The sequence below is a fragment of the Pangasianodon hypophthalmus genome, chromosome 26, assembly GCF_027358585.1.
Source record: "Pangasianodon hypophthalmus isolate fPanHyp1 chromosome 26, fPanHyp1.pri, whole genome shotgun sequence".
NCBI classification, from domain to species: Eukaryota; Metazoa; Chordata; class Actinopteri; order Siluriformes; family Pangasiidae; genus Pangasianodon; species Pangasianodon hypophthalmus.
The window spans coordinates 3,244,247-3,260,380 of record NC_069735.1 but is presented as its reverse complement, the minus strand read 5'-3'; the positions used below and the strand labels follow the sequence as shown (position 1 = coordinate 3,260,380).

Below are 16,134 nucleotides of genomic sequence, written 5' to 3'. Positions count from 1 at the left end.
CCAAGAAGCAAAGACAAACTTAACGTAGTTTGCTAACATGAACCCTGAGCTCACACGAACTCAAAGAACTAGTTCTTTGCACAAACCACAACTCAACAAATCAAAACTGACGTATTAAAATTGACACTTGACAGCGTGTGAGGAAAACTGAAGGGAACCTCCGGGACATGACAATCCCCCCGCTACGCTACAGCAGCATCAAAACTCACTCACTGCCCCCTCACACCCTTCCACACTTGTGATGCGATTTGAGTCATTCCCTGTGGCTGCTAGGGCGGAAAGGACAGGATTGCATCGCTCCGTCACACACCCCTCAATGATTAGAAGAAGCAAACGTGTGTGTTTAGCGGTGACCTCTGTGTCATCTGTTCTTTCCCTGATGGAGTGTGAGGTCAGGCGTTTGATGAGTCGGACGCCTTGGGTGAGTTCTTTACAGCTTTACTTCACCTGTCTGAGTTCCTGAGGCACTGTTTAACCCTTTAATAACCCAGAAAACATGCTAACTCACTATTTTTATGCTAAGACTTGCTTACTAGTAGGGAATGGAAGTCAGGTGGCCTGCTAACATTTGGCTAAAAATGAACAAGAAGTATGATTTAGCTGTCTAAACTTCCCTGCTAAATTGCTAACCAACGTACATACTGCATATAATGAGCATAATGTCTTTTTACAGGTAACATGCTTCTATGTTTAAGTGTTTAAGTGTTAAGACGTCTCTGTTCACATAATAATATTGTTTTTTAAGGGTAAAGACGCACATGCGTTTGCTTGAAAATATTGAATTAGCATGTTTTCAGGGTAAAGATGCACGTGTTAGCATAAAAATATTGAGTTAGCGTGTTTTTAAGGGTAAAGACGCATGCATGTTAGCATTAGGAATATTGAGTTACCATGTTTTCAGGGTTGAGACACCTGTCTGCTAGCATAAGATTATTGTGTTAGCATGTTCTCAGAGTTTATTTAAGAGTGTAGTAGTGCCTCAATAACTAGGCCAGGTAAAGTGAAGGTGTAAAAAAACTCTCCGAGGCATCTGAGTCACTGAACGCTTGACCTCACACTCCATCAGGGAAACATCAGATGACTCTGAGGTCACCGCTAAACACATACACTCACACACACACACACACACACACACACTTTAGTTCCTCCAGTCATGAGCTGCGCGTGATGGAGAGATGTGGTTCTGTCCTTTCCGCCCTCGCAGCCACGGGGAACGACTCAAATCTCATCACAGAAGTGTGGAAGGGCGCGAGGGGGCAGCGAGTGAGTTTTGATGCTGCTGTTGCATAGCAGAGAGAGGGTTGCATCTCTAAGTGTCGGCTTCTGTCAGCTAAAACATGGCAGTACATAAGACCATAATACTTTTCTCAGAATTATGGTATTGCCTCAGGGTTGATCTCTTACACATGCTAAGCTTCATTCCTCATGCTAACCCAGAGGCAAGGTAACCCTGACAGAATACCACATACTCATGCTAACTCTGTACTCATGCTGATACACAAAAAATGTTTTGTTGTTGCTGCTGTTTTTGAACACACAAAAATGTTCTCAGGGTTAATTAGCATATGTTTTAGTGTGAGGAAAGACAGCTAGCTTGTTTTCAGTGGTTAAGAATCTAATATATAATAACCTTGCTCATTATTAATGGGCTACTGAAGATGAATGAAAGACTGCTAGCATGTTTTCAGCATTAAGAGACTATATATTAGCATGAGGAAAGAGAGCTAGCATGTTTTCAGTGGTAATAATCTACATATTAGCATGAGGAAAGGGAGCTAACTTGTTTTTAGTGGTAATAATCTACATATTAGCATGAGGAAAGGGAGCTAGCTTGTTTTCAGTGGTAATAATCTACATATTTGCATGAGGAAAGGGAGTAATCTTGTTTTCAGTGGTAATATTCTACATATTAGCATGAGGAAAGGAAGTTAGCTTGTTTTCAGTGTTAATATTCTACATATTAGCATGAGGAAAGGGAGTTAGCTTGTTTTCAGTGGTAATATTCTGCATATTACCATGAGGAAAGAGAGCTAGCATATTTTCAGTGGCAATAATCTACACATTAGCAAGAGGAAAGGGAGCTAGCTTGTTTACAGTGGTAATAATCTACGTATTAGCATGAGGAAAGGGAGGTAGCATGTTGTCAGTGATCAGAGTTGACATGTTTGAATGAGTTAGCACATTTTCCAAGTTAAGAACACTATTTGCTAGCACAATAATGGAGAATTAGCATGAGTTCAGTGTTAAAGGTCCTAAGTATTATCATTATCAGACGTGGGGTCGCATGTTATCAGAGTTAAAAAGCGTGTGTGTTAGAAAAGAATGCAATATTTCATATATTTCATATGATAAATTGTCTATGAGTTAACCTGAGGAGTGAGAATTAGCATATTTCTAGAGTTTGGTATTAGTTAGCATGTTTAACATGCCTGTATATTAGCATTATGATGGTGAATTAGCATGATTTCCTATAAGTTGAAATATGAAAAGATGCTTATATTTGGTAGGTTTTTAGAGTTATTTTGTTAAAGTGTTTGCACAAGTACAGAGAATTAGCATATTTTCACAGAAAATTATCGAGTTAGCTTGTTATGAGGGATATTTGTGAGTTAGCATAAGTTCTCAGGGTTAAGCAGGACATTATGCACTTGAGCAATATTTCTCTTAAAAATGTTAATGTTGCTAACAACTAATGACAGCTAGATGTAGCATAATATAAAAAGACATGCTAACTATCATCAGCTTTTTTTTTTTAGCTCTCTCTCTTCCAGCAAATAATGTTTTTCTGTTTGTTTTGCCTCCCCAGTGACGTATTGATCATTTGTTCTGTACAGTCATAGCAGGACTTTGTCTCTCTCTATCTGTCTGTCGTTCCACCGGTCTCACTGCTGTTTAAAAATGCGGTGAGTGTGTGTCTGCGTCAGCCGCCTGATGTGTTTGTGCAGGAGAGGGAACTGAATTAATTAGCCGTCCACCCGTAGGCTTTTCACTTAAACCTCCAGTCGTGACAACTCGACAAAATAATCTATCAGTTTCAGGGGCGTGCAGCCCCAGAGCATGCTGGGTAAAAAGACCAACCTTTGAAGTAAATTAGTGTTTCTGTAGGAAGAGAGGAGGGTGAAGTCACTTCCTGTGACATTATGGTGTACACTCGCATGTAATTAGCGCACTACATGCTAATTAGAATACGTCATGCTGTCTGATCAGCGCTCACTATCCTGTTATTCTGAGTTAGCATGTTCTCTTGTGCTCTGCCTCAGTCAGTGTTAGAATCAATTGATCTTCTTCTATCATTAAATAAATGCCTAAATGTTTGCTAAAGCTAGCTTGCTAAAAAAATGACAGCTGTTATAGGAGTATGTTAACTAAAATAAAAGCTAATAGCTACATAAAATATTAAACTTTGCTAGCTGGAATGTCTAATCTGTGCAAATCTGTGGTATTGTGTATGTGTGTGTGTGGTTTATTATGCATTGTGTGAGTGATGTAATTTATGGTGTACTGTACTGTGTAGTTGTTTAGTGTCTATATGGTGTAGTTAATGGTGAATTATGTAATTATTGTGTAATTTATGGTGTAGTGTGAATATTGTGTAGTTTATGGTGTAGTCTGCGTATTGTGTAGTTAACGGTGTGCTAAGTGTGAGTATTGTGTAGTTTATAGTGTAGTGTGAATGTTGTGTAGTTAACAGTGTGCTATGTGTGCTGTGTCTGTGTAGTTTATGGTGTAGTGTGTATTATGTGGTTTATGGTGTAGTGTGAATATTGTGTAGTTTATGGTGTAGTCTGCGTATTGTGTAGTTAACGGTGTGCTAAGTGTGAGTATTGTGTAGTTTATAGTGTCGCGTGAATATTGTGTGATTAACAGTGTGCTATGTGTGCTGTTTCTGTGTAGTTTATGGTGTAGTGTGTATTGTGTGGTTTAGGGCACAGTGTGTGTGCTATGTCTGTGTAATCCATGGTGTAATGAGTATATTGTGTAGTTTATGGTGTAGTGTGAATATTGTGTAGTTAATGGTGTATTATGTGTGCTGTGTCTGTGTAATTTATGGTGTAGTGTGTATTATGTGGTTTATGGTTTAGTGTGTATTTTGTGTAGCATGTGTATTGTGTAGTTTATGGTGTAGTGTGTGTGCTGTGTCTGTGTAATCCATGGTGTAGTGTATATATTGTGTAGTTTCTTGTGTACAGAGTGTGATATAACTCAACATGTACAGAGTGTGATGTAACAATATTCCCTATACGCTCTCTACATGTTGTGTTACATCAACAACGCTAGTAAGCGAGTTATGGAGGGCGCGAGCGGCCGTTTGGGACACACACCCTCCAGAACACCTGAGCGGGTTTCTAATTAAAACTAAGATCAAAGCGCTGAAGGAAGAAAGTGATGAGCCGAAGACGAGCATCATTAACCCTTCGGTTCATCAAGTCTAGAATGATCTCTAAAGCTTACTTCCTTTTTTCACTTGTTCCCTTCCCTGCAGCTAAAGCGCTGAGCTTCGTTTGGAACGTTCCTCCCTCCTCAGTGAACATTAAACTCACTGCAGGTGGCCTTTACAACTTCTAATTCAAGATACCAGAGAAACGGGAGTGGATTAACCCTTAGCATGCTAAGAACAGGCCAAGGCTCTACTGCTAACCTGCTAACAACAGCACAAGGCTACCTGTTAACCTGCTAACAACAGTCGAGGACTAAACCGCTAAGCTGCTAACAACAGTGTACGGCTTACTGCTAACTAGCTAACAACAGCTCAAGGCAATACTGCTAATGAGCAACAAACGTTGATACTAGCATGGGGACTGAAGTGAAACGTAACGTGTAGGAAGCATGCTCGCCATTCAAGTGAATAAAAATTCATGACAACACTTGTATTGTGTAGCTGTGTATATTGTCTTGTGTGCATTGTGCAGTCTTATGTATTATGTGACTATGCAACTGTGTAGTTGTGTTTATTGTGAACTTATGCTCTTTGTTGTTTGTGCTGTGTAGTTGTCCGTATTGTTTAGCTGTGTGCACACGATTGTGTAGCTGTGTGTGGAGTAGTTGTTTGCATTGAGTGACTATCAATTATGTAGTTGTATTATGTTTCTAGGTGTGTTATGTGGCCGTGTGTATTGTGTTTTTTATTGTACAATTGTACATATTGTTTAGCTGTGTGAATTGTTTTATTGTGTCTGATTGTGTATTTGGGTATATTGTGTACTTGTGTATTGTTGCGGGTATTGTACATTTGTCTAGTGTGTATTGTATAGTTGTATATATTGTGTATTCTAGCCTGTACTGTTTAGCTGGGTGTATAATGCAGTTGCATATTGTGTATTTGTATGTATTCTGTATTTGTGTGCATAATCTAATTGTGTGTGTTGTGCAGCACATAACTTGCTAGCACATAGCCGACATTGTATAGGCAACAGTAGAGTTGTGTGCATGATATAGTTGGGTGTATTGTGTAGTTGTACATATTGTTTAGCTGTATGTATTGAATCACTTTGTGCATTGTGTTAGTATGTCAGTTGTGTAGTTGTGTGTAGGTGTATTGTTACAGTTACAGCTTTCCATCAGACACAAGTGCTGACACTGGAGACTCCTTCCATAAATGTTACATAAAAAAATCTCCTTTACCATATCAGTGACTGATGTAGAAAAGGAATCAACACCCTCTAACCAATCAGAATCCAGAATTCAATATTGTTGTGTTGTATTGATATAAATATTAATATATGAACATATTATTACATCATTATAAGGATATGTGAAAACTATGACAACTGTAGCTCCGCCCCCTATAACCAAGAATTTAAAAAAAAAAAAAAAAATTTCGTCTTGAAGTATTTTTGTTTACTTCAGTCACCGGATCTGAAAGACAAAAAAACAACAACAAAAAAAAAAAGGAGTATATGAGAATATTCAATATTTAAAGCTTGAAAAATAACATTTAAAAATCTTTAAATATTATTAAATTAAATTAAAATAATTATAATTTTTTTTTTTTATAGGGTGGATGTGATTTCTCTAAACCCAGTGTGGAAAATATATAATAATAAATATGATCCTCTAAGAATTAAAAAAATATTTTATATTAAATATTTTATGTTTATATTTATTGCAGTGAACATTTATTGTTTACTACAAGGTCATTTTTTCGATTGCACGGAAACTGGGTTTGTTATTAATGTGCAATGTATTGTGCAATGTATAACAAGATTAAAAAAAAAAAAAGGATTCAGTTGATTCCCTGTTTATGATCAAATAAACACTACTGCTGAAATTGGCTTAGTGATGTCACAGGTGACGCAGGCGATGAATATGCAAATGTGGGAGGCGGGACTTACAGACAGAACACATCATTATAGATGACTCTTACTCTTAATGTGCAGGCTCTTTCTCTCTCTCTCTCTCTCTCTCTCTCTCAAACACACACACACACACACACACAAAATCGATAGAGGTGCTTGGGAAATGCACTGGTTTCCTCTGTGTGTGTGTGTGTGTGTGTGTGTGTGTCTGTTAACGAGTGAGAGAGAGAGAGAGAGAGAGAGAGAGAGACTGCACACTGATCTCTTTCGGTCTTGTCTCTTAGTTGCTCTATTTCTCTCTCTCTCTCTCACGACAGAAAGAGAGAGAGATGGAGAGAGAGACACAGGTGATGCACCACTCAAGTCTGCCATCTAGTGGTGTCTCTTCCTGTAGTTTCTCCTCTTTCTTCATGTCTTCCCCATGTCTTTATCTCTGTCTTTCTTTCTCTCTTCACTCTCTGTCCCTTATTCACTATCTCCCTCTTGTTCTTTCTCTTCATCTATTTCTTTTCAATCTCTGTCTACTTACCTCCCCGTTTTCTCTCCCTTTCAATTAATCTCTCTCTCTCTCTCTCTCTCTCTCTGCTTCTCTCTTTCACACTCACCCACTCTTTTCTTATCTATTTCCCCCTTCTTTCCTTAATCCTTTAACCCATCTTTCTCATCTTTCCACCTTTTGCTATTCCATTCTATTTTTTTCTTTTTACCTCCCTGACTGTTTCTTTCACTCCATTTCTCCCTCACTGTTTTTTTTTCATTGCACTGTTTTTTCTTTCATATTCTCTCTCTCTTTCTTTCCATTTCTGTGTATTTTTCTGTTTTGTCTCACAGTCCTCTTCTCTTTCTCTGTGCACATAATGTAAGACATCATTCAAATTCAACTGCAAAATATATTTTCAGTTGCACTTTCATGATATAAATATATCATGAAAATATATATATCATATAAAATGGCTGCAGGAATTAAAATGCAAATGCAAAGTCCTTTGGCAATTGCTCCATTTGCTACTGTGCTTTCTCATCATCACACTTCCTCAATTCCACCAAAAATGAGACATGTTTTTACTGTAGATCTGTCAATCAAACACTATGGTGGGACTAACAGGTTTTTTTTTTTTTGTTTTTTTTTTTTTGAGGAAACTCCGAAATGGGTTTAACCTTCTAGCGGTTGTAATGAAAATATGGAGATCATAGCAACAGTTGTTGAGGAAATTCGCACTTTCACTAAGCAGATCGAGGACACTTCATTTGAAACGGACTTTCTCTAGGTTCAGGATGAAGTGATCCTTGACTAGCCGGGAGAGTCTTCTGTGTCACGAGCACAAACAATGCTAATGAAGTTATCTGTGCAAATTTGCATCTGCTGAATGACCTGCACAAAAAGAGAAATGCAAGAAGAAAGAAAGAAAGAAAAGCAGAATAGAAAGAAATTATGGCTGCAAAGAAATGAAGAAAGAGACAAATTATGGCTGCAAAGAGAAAGAAAGAAAAGTAAAAGAGAAATTATGGCTGCAAAGAAAGAAAGAAAGAAAGAAAGAAAAGCAAACAATAATATTGCACAAAAAACAAAGAAAGAAAGAAAGAAAGAAAGAAAAAGAGACAAATTATGGCTGCAAAGAAAGAAAGAAAGAAAGAAAAGCAAACAATAATATTGCACAAAAACAAAGAAAGAAAGAAAGAAAGAAACACTACAGAGAGAAAGAAAGAAAAGTAAAAGAGAAATTATGGCTGCAAAGAAAGAAAGAAAGAAAGAAAGAAAGAAAAGCAAACAATAATATTGCACAAAAACAAAGAAAGAAAGAAAGAAAAGCAAACAATAATATTGCACAAAAACAAAGAAAGAAAGAAAAGCAAACAATAATATTGCACAAAAACAAAGAAAGAAAGAAAGAAAGAAAAGCAAACAATAATATTGCACAAAAAACAAAGAAAGAAAGAAAGAAAGAAAGAAAAAGAGACAAATTATGGCTGCAAAGAAAGAAAGAAAGAAAGAAAAGCAAACAATAATATTGCACAAAAACAAAGAAAGAAAGAAAGAAAGAAACACTACAGAGAGAAAGAAAGAAAAGTAAAAGAGAAATTATGGCTGCAAAGAAAGAAAGAAAGAAAGAAAGAAAGAAAAGCAAACAATAATATTGCACAAAAACAAAGAAAGAAAGAAAGAAAAGCAAACAATAATATTGCACAAAAACAAAGAAAGAAAGAAAGAAAGAAAAGCAAACAATAATATTGCACAAAAACAAAGAAAGAAAGAAAGAAACTCTACAGAGAGAAAGAAAGAAAAGCAAACGAGAAAGAAATTATGGCTGCAAAGAAAGAAAGAAAGAAAATAATATTGCACAAAAAGAAAGAAAGAAAGAAAGAAAGCAAAAGAGACAAATTATGGTTGCAAAGAGAAAGAAAGAAAGAACTAAAGACTACAGAGAGAAAGGAAGAAAAGCAAAAGAGAAAGAACTTATGGCTGCAAAAGCAAGAAAGAAAGAAAAAAAGAAAAGCAATACTGCACAAAAAGAAGAAAGAAAGCAAGGACAAAAGAAGGAAAGACAGAAAGAAAGAAGGAAAGAAAGAAGATTTTGTTTAATTAGGGATAGTTTCATTAATAATGATGTTGTGTATGCAGATTTTCATTAAAAAGCAGAGTGATGTAAACCGGATCGCTGAATGATGATGATGATGCAGTAATGAAGATAAGAAACGTATTCCGAGCGCTCTGGATCTTTACTGTACGGAGAACCGTGATACGCCAACGATCAAACTCAAACAGTCCTACAGTCTCCTTCTTTCTTCCCCTCATTCATTTCCTTCTCTATTTTCCTCCATATCTCTTCCTCTCTCTATCTCTGTCTCTCTCACTCTTTTCTCTTTGCTCTGTTCTCTCTATCAGATGAAGGACAGGAAGTGGAGACGTGTGACTATTATTTGGTGTCTGTGTCAAGGTTATTGTTTACTCATTTTATCTTCTTATCACACACACACACACACACACACACAAACACACACACACACTTGAGTCTGATTATTTTTCTGGTGGTAAACTTGGGAGGAGGACAAGCGTGTGTGTGTGTGTGTGTGTGTGTGTGTGTGTGTTAATGAACCTTATGAATCACACACACACACGCACACACATACACACACACCTCCAGCAGCAGAAGTTACACATTTCCTCACCACTTCATTTATATTTACTTATTAACAGACTCAAAGCTCCGCCCTTTTTCCATTTACGGCAGCATCCTATTGGATGGATGAGCAGTCAGTCATCTCAGTATCACTAATGCAAACGTCTTCAATCCAGGATGAATATACTTACAGTAAATACACACAAAAACACACACTGATTTGGGACGCACACACAGCAGACTCATGATGATGTTTATGTGGCCTACGAAGTGAATAGGGCATGTGGTTTGGGACGCGTCCACACACAGATGAGGTGTTTGTGAGGAATCTAATGAATTGTTTAGCCATTACAGCTTCATGTGTGTGTGTGTGTGTGTGTGTGTAACTTCAGATTGTGTCATTTTAGGAAGTCCCCTGTTACAGCTGACACTTTTTACTCCTTCTTTGTGTAGCCTTAATGTCTATTTGTTATTAGCTAACGTTAGTTAACATTTTCTGTTAGCGTTCCCTTTACAGCTGCTTCATCTGAATCCCTACCTGAATCCCCAGGTAAAGGTAAATTAGCAAGTTAGCTTAGCTGTTCCTATTTAGCAAGCTAGCTTAGCTGTTCCTATTTAGCGAACTAGCAGAGCTGATCCTATTTAGCGATTTATCTAATGAGTCACTTGTTTCCTCATTAGCAGCTTAGCTGTTAGTGTCTGAGATTAGGGCAACCTAAAAAAAAAAATTCAAGTGAATGTTAGTCAATGTTAATTTTTCCTGTGTTATCTGCCTACATTTAGCCTTTTTGTCGTTAAACCCTACATTTAACGTAAGTAACTAGCTCTTAGCTAATATGCTAACCATTAACCAGTTAGCTCCCAATATTTTTTTTCCCAGCGATACGTTTCTGCTGGAAATTATTTCTTCTCCTATTTTGTTATGGTACAGAAAACAGAAAAATATATAAATTGGAAATTTGACTAAGGAACGCGTTTGTTTATTTATTTAAAAAAAATTAATTGTTTATTTACTTATTTACCTCACCCTTCAGGGCTTCCATAGCTAACGCTAAGCAGCCTGTTCTATTTAATGCATTATTTTATGATGCACTTAGCTAGCTAGCAATCCATTTTTAGCTAACACATTTCAGGATTTCGAATACGCAGTGCAAGTAGCCATGTGACTGATTTAAGCCAATAGTACAGTATCGACGACATAACAGCATCTTAGCATCTCTGCTAGGCTGTTTTTCTGTACCCTGAGCTGAGGTGTTTCCCTCGACAATGAATAAGTGTTTAATGTTCAGCGTAAAAGGTCAGATAAAAGCACGATACCGTTCCTCATGAAGTTTTCAGTCTTTTCACGCTCGACGTCTTCCTATTTTCCTGCAGCTGCTCTCGACAAGACATTAGCGTTCGACTTTCAAAGGGCGCTGACATTTACTCTGGTAAAGTAAGCAGGAAATCAAGCGAATGTACAGTGAAAGTGCACATTCAGTATACTTAAGATCAGTGAGTGTAGGGTTTGCTCTTAAATCGTGCCTAAAACCACAACTTCTTCACTGTGTAGTGCCCTAATTAGTGGTTATCTCAGTGGACTGATGGACTGATGATGGTAAGTGTTATAGAATGAATGACAGAAAGTATAGCTAGGGAATTGTGGGTTTTGCTCTCTGATTTGCCATCTCTCTCTCTCTCTCTCTCTCTCTCCATTCATGTTTTTGTTTGTTTTTCTTGAGAAAGGGGGCTTTTGAGGGAATTCTGCACCAATCCCTTGTCTAACAATCTTGGCTTGATCACTAAGCCCTACTATCTGGCTCCCTTAAGCCCTGCTAAGTAAAAGTCCACAATCTTTGCAGGCAGAAATTGGCAGGGCCTCAGGTTGGACTCATTAAACATGACCCTAGCGCCATTATTCACGAATCATATGTGTCAGAGGTTACTGTGTGCTAGTGTGAGGTGAGATGATTTCATGCTAAAGTCAAATTAGGCAGCTGGTGGTGTGGGTGTGAGGGAGAGATATAGAGAGACAGAGACAGAAAGGGAGATGGCAAATCAGAGAGCAAAGCTCTGATTGGCTGTTCAGCTGAGCAAATCAATGCAAGAGAAGAGGAAATCAGTGCAAGAGAACACCCTGAAGAGGATATGCTATCTTGTTCTAAAATATAGTTATAGAGTTTTAAAAAATGTAAATAAAAATTGTTCAAGATCATGATTAAAGTAATAGGGAAATAAAATATGTATCAAAAATAGAGAATGGAAAAAAGGAGAGGATGACTGGTGAGTCTTTGAATTTCAAGACCCAAGACTGCTTTCATCTCACATTGTGGAGGTTAAGTAATGTGCAGGCAACTCTTCAAAGGCACATTACATTTGCTTCATGGGGGGCACACCGGCTTAGTGGTTAGCACGTTTGCTTTGCACCTCCAGGATTGTTCCCGCCTCTGCCCTGTGTGTGGGGAGCTCTCTGTGCTTCGGTGGTTTCCTTTGGGTACTCCGCTTTCCCCCTCCAAAGACGTGTAGGCTGATTGGCATCTCTAAATTGTGTGTGTGCGATTGTGCCCTGCAATGGGTTGGCACCCAATCCAGGGTGTGCCCTGAGACCCCTGGGACAGGATAAGTGGTACAGACATACCTTCAAATAATATTTGGAAGACCTCTTTGAGGTCCTCACTCGACTCCACTGTTCCTTGGTTACTGTCCAAAGTAAGGCATCAGGGTGCAAAATCCAATCAAATGTGAAAGAGGTCAGAGAGTTCTTGGGTTTGACAAGGTACTACCATTTATCCAAGATTATGTTCAACATGCTGAGCCACTGTTCGCCCTCACAAGAAATGTTGTAGGCTACCTCCTACATGGGCCAGTAACTGCCAAGCTGCCATGGATTTTGTTTAAGTGCTGCCTGATGTCTGCACAAATCCTCAGATTTCCTGACTTTACACGTGTATTTTTCATTCACACAGATGCCTGTGATGCTTTAATGCAAAAACAATGATGAAGAGCAAGATGTCGCTGTGGCATATGTATGCCATGCCTTGCACAAGATGAAAAAAAAAATCATATTCAACTTCAGAAAAGGAATGTTTGGCTGTAATATGGGAATTGGAGTACTTTAGGCCATACATAGAGGACTAATCCATGGTATTTTCCTTTGGTTTAAGTAATGCACCAGAGACACTTCAAAGACTTATTAACACAGTCCTTGCTGGCCTCATTACATTTGCTTTACACTATATTTGCTTCCCCAACCATTGAATAGAACTTGGAAGACCTCTGTATCCAGAATGTATCCTGCCAGACCCATCCAAAGTTAGTACCCATCCAAGGAGGTAAATTCATATTAAATTCAAGAAAAATAATGCTTGGCTGTAATAGAGTATTGGGCATTGAAGTACTTTGGGCCATACATAGAGGGCCCCCATGTGACTATATGTACTGAACAAACTAACTTAAGGTGGTTCATGTCCTGGCTTAACCCCCCTGGGCAGCTGGCAAGATGGTCCCTCCATCTGCAAGACTTCAAGATTTCAGCCTTGTCCACAAGCCTGGATACGGCAATAAGGTTCCTGACACACTTACCCACAGTCCTCGGGCCAATGAGAGGTTTTCTGTCTGGGGAACCCGAGAGCTTCCCTGCAGGAGGCACATGATAGTGTCAGAGCTGTGTTAAAAAAAAAAAAGCCAGAACAGCAAAAAAAGTGTGGTCAACAATTAGGTGGACAAACCCATACCACAGAGTGAATTGTCTTAAATTATATATATATATATTTATACTAAAAGAGAAAAAAATGTAAGTGCTTTCAGATATTGTTTCTTTAGTATGCATACATTAAGGGTGATAGTGTTATTCTAAGGACAATGTTCTTTAGTTCTGCCTAACGGTTTTGTTAGTTTCTTACACCGTTTACGAGAATAATGGAAAATGGTGTTTTATATAATGTTTTTTTTTTGCCATCTAGTTTATTTTTGTTTTGTAGTGCATATAATATAATAATAGTCAACATTGCTGTGCTGCCTTGTACAGTTTGGTATTAAGTATTAAGACTTTCAGTTTGTGTGCATTTTATTGTGTTATAGATTTAATTTTAAATTGATCAATTTGACTTTTTTTGCCATCAACTTATACACAATAATCCATAATGAAAAAACAGAAACATAAAGTTAGAAATTTATGCAAATGTTTTAAAAATCAAAAACTGAAATCTTTCCTTTATTATTAGCATTTAGACCCTTGGCTAAACCAGTCCAAATTGAGCTTAGGTTCATTCTATTTGCTTTAATTACCTTGAGATGTCTCTAGAACTTGCCTGGAGTCCACCTGCAGCAAATTCAATTGATTGGACATGACTTAGAAAGGCACACATCTGTGTGTATAAGGTCCCACAATTCACAGTGAACGTCAGACCAAAAACCAAGCCATGAAGTCCAAAGAATTCTCTGTAGACATCCGTGATCAAATTGAGAAATAGATCTGGGCAAAGGCATTTTTAAGCTTTGAATGCTCCCAGAAGCACAGTGGGCTCCATCATTGTGAAATGGAAGAAGTTTGAAACCACCAGAAGTGGGCTAGAAGGGCCTTCGTCAGGGAGGTGACCCAGAACCCAATGGCCACTCTAACAGAACTTCAGAAGTCTACAGAAATGGGAGAACCTGCTGGAAGGTCGACCATCTCAAAAAAAAAAAAAAAACTCATCAATCAGGCCTTGGCAGAGTAGCTAGACAGAAGTCACTCCTGAGTAAAAGGCAAAACATCTGGCAAAATGAGGTACTGCTTAACAACTGGCTGATCTATCGTTACAGTGAAGCATGGTGGTGTTAGTATTATGCTGTGGGGGTGCTTTTCATCAGCAGGGATGGGAATACTGGTCAGAATTGAGGGAAGGGTAAATGCAGCCAAATACAGAGAGGCCCTTGAAGAAAATATGCTCCAGAGTGTGAACGCTCACTTTTAGCAAAACAGCGATGCATACAGCCAAGACAATGACAGACTGGCTTCGGGACAAGTCTCTGAATGTCCTTGAGTGGCGCGCCAAAGCCCAGACTTGAACCCCATCATAGAACATCTGTGAACACATCTGCAGATGGCAGTTCACAGGTGCTCCCCGTCCAAAATTGTTCAAAATCGTAGAGACTTACACAAGAAGATTCAAAGCCGTAATTGCTGCCAAATTACTGAATACTTATCTAAATAAGAGATTTAAATTTTTTTGCTTTTTAATACATTTCCAAAATTTTCCAAAAACTTGTTTTTCTTTTTTGTATTTGCTTTGTCATAAAGGGTTATTGTGTGCAGATTAATGGCCAAAGAGAACATTTAATCCATTTTAAATTACATCTATAACACAATCAAATTCCAAACCCACTGTATGTCAATTGTTAGCGAAGAAAGAAAGATAAACAGAAAGAAAGATTAAAAAAGAAGAGCCAGTATGTGGTTATAGTAATCGCATACTGTTTGTATGTGTGTGTGTGTGTGTGTGTGTGTGAGAACACCACTGAGGTTGAGCAGAAGTGAAGCTGCTGATTGGCTGGTTGCTATATGACATCATCTGCTGGCAAATTCTATCAGGAGGAGGTGAATTATTAACCTGGCAACACAAACTTAACAAACACACACACAAACACACACTCTGCGGTTGTTATCAGCTGGATTAATACCTCAGTATCTGTGTTTGTCGGCCCATGCTGAACTTTCCAGTGACCCAGAGACTCTGAAAGTTTCTTTATAGCTCAAATGATGATCACTCCTGCCGCCGTGAAGGAGCTATAAAAGTTAACCAGGTGCTTTTTACGTACATTTTTTATCCGTGAGCTGCTCTTTATGCTTGCTTCACTGCTCCAGACGTAATGGTCAATAGCTGGCCCGGTGTCAGTACGGGCGGGGCAGTGGCTGCCCTGTGTAATTATGCCATTCCTGCACTCGTATCTAATGAGATGGATCACTCGGAACAGTATGCATCACCTCCATTTACTGGATTCATTATGGAGGTGCCAGTGTAAAAACGAGCTGTAAATATGGTTCAGAGCTCCAGCACGGTGACGGAGCAGAGATAAAGGAGAAGCTCCTCAATCCAGTGCAGGGCTAATCTCCATTACCAATAATGACTTCCATTTATTACTGCACCTTCCCAAACATCACAGCCACATCACAAAGATCATCAAAAAGTAAGTTGGTGTGTTAATGTCTGATGGAAACACTGAGCCTGCAAAGAGCTCAACGTGGTCAAGGGATGAAGAAAAGATTTTTAAAAATATATTATAAAAAATTCATTAAAAAAGTAACAGCTTAAAAGTGTTAATGTTCATTGTTTAAATAGTGGTGAGTGAAAGAAAGAAAGAAAGAAAGGTGGGATATAAGAAAAGAAGGAAAGATGAAAGAAAACGATGAATGGCAAAAAGAAAGAAAGAACAGAAGATCACACATGATGGGAAGATGGATGAAAGAAAAAGAAAAAGATGGACAGATTAAGAAGGACTAGAAGATGAAAGAAAGAAGATGGGTTGATGGAAGAAAGACAAAAGAAAGATTGGAAGAATGAAAATGAAAGAAAATGATTTTAAAAGAAAATAAAAAAACAAGAAATGAACTGAAGGGAGCCTGAAAATGGTTAAAATACAAAAACTCTGACTAGGTTTAAATTCTAGTGTTTAGGATGGATCCTTAAAATGGCTGCCATAAGAGCACTAATAAGCCCTGAACACTAGTGTTTGGGACAGGCCCTTAAATTGTCTGGCAT

The 16,134-nt window shown here is 38.1% G+C and overlaps 1 protein-coding gene across 1 annotated transcript in view; it reads right to left on the bottom strand.

Annotated features, from left to right (window-relative positions):
• Window positions 1-15,678, bottom strand: part of LOC128317503 (uncharacterized) — a 34,454-nt gene extending 18,776 nt beyond the window's left edge. Inside the window, exons 1-2 of the mRNA XM_053229704.1 lie at window positions 15,056-15,678; window positions 12,977-13,058 (exon numbers count right to left, since the gene is read on the bottom strand). The gene's annotated coding sequence lies outside the window, so the exon portion shown is untranslated. The remainder of the gene's footprint in view (window positions 1-12,976; window positions 13,059-15,055) is intronic.
• Between the last annotated feature and the right edge of the window lie 456 nt (window positions 15,679-16,134).